This window comes from Sinocyclocheilus anshuiensis, unplaced genomic scaffold, assembly GCF_001515605.1.
Source record: "Sinocyclocheilus anshuiensis isolate Anshui unplaced genomic scaffold, SAMN03320099.WGS_v1.1 scaffold379, whole genome shotgun sequence".
Taxonomy (NCBI): Eukaryota; Metazoa; Chordata; class Actinopteri; order Cypriniformes; family Cyprinidae; genus Sinocyclocheilus; species Sinocyclocheilus anshuiensis.
This window is the reverse complement of record NW_015552574.1, coordinates 1253388-1253677: the sequence shown is the minus strand read 5'-3', so window position 1 is coordinate 1253677 and position 290 is coordinate 1253388. Positions and strand designations below refer to the sequence as shown.

Below are 290 nucleotides of genomic sequence, written 5' to 3'. Positions count from 1 at the left end.
TACTCTACACTGCTCAAAACTCGCATTTGAATCGTCAGTGGCAAATCCTTTAAATATGAAAACGTACTTACAATCTGTGAGTAAAAACTCTGGTCTACTCTCCCAGGATCAGGAAACAGTCCTCCATAAAATGCGCTGCACGCATCTGAATATTTGGGTTAAACTGTTCTGGAACAGTGTTGTAAATACAACTTAACCACTGATTTCTAGTAGTGTCCTCTTTTGGAAGGCCAAAGTATTTTCGCTTTCGCAACGAAACACAGCGTCTTCACGACATGGCGGTGGCAGCA

The 290-nt window shown here is 42.1% G+C and overlaps 1 protein-coding gene across 5 annotated transcripts in view; it reads left to right on the top strand.

Moving 5' to 3' along the window:
* The window catches only part of cdk12 (cyclin dependent kinase 12), a 26467-nt gene that overhangs the window by 18031 nt on the left and 8146 nt on the right, over positions 1–290 (top strand). The gene's annotated exons all lie outside the window — the stretch shown is intronic.